Here is a 659-nt window from a genome sequence, read left to right as displayed (position 1 = left end):
ACTCCTTCTGCACTTCGGATCAGCCGAACATGCTGAGCATGTTCGGCTGATCCGAAGCCACACGAAGCAAGCCGATGTACGGCTGATTTCAGCCGATATACGGCTGAAATCAGCCGTACCAGCCTGAAGTGAATAGCCGAACAGTGTTCAGCTCACTTCACTTCTGATTGGTCATTCACTCGGCTGCCCTCGGCAGCTTTGTGAATAGACCCCATAGAGTCCAGACTTTTAAGCATCTCAGTGTAGATCCACTTGTGGTTAAGAAAATGATAATTGGAGTAACAGATGAGCAGGGATGAGCATAAATCCTCAGCAGGTGAGAAACCAGCTTTGATTCTGAGGTCCTCTGTATTCTGTGTACCTTCAGCAGCCATCCACTTTCCTGGTTCTTTTCCTCTGGCAACAGCACAGGCCTCCTCCATAACTGAGGCCGAAGGAAACACTTCCCACACTCCAGCCTCGTGGGTACAGTCAATTCCAGACACCTGGAATTAAAGAGATACATGCCACTATAATCCAACCAGGCTGACTACAGCCCTGGCTATCACTAAATGTCTAGTAGACATGTGCGATTCGTTTCGTTCCGAATCGAAATTCGGACGAATTTTCGGACATTCGGATGTATCCGAATTCCGAATTACAGACATAACGAATGCAAA

The sequence above is a fragment of the Nanorana parkeri genome, unplaced genomic scaffold, assembly GCF_000935625.1.
Source record: "Nanorana parkeri isolate BGI_ZX_2015 unplaced genomic scaffold, ASM93562v1 scaffold895, whole genome shotgun sequence".
NCBI lineage: Eukaryota > Metazoa > Chordata > Amphibia > Anura > Dicroglossidae > Nanorana > Nanorana parkeri.
This window is presented reverse-complemented; position numbering follows the sequence as displayed.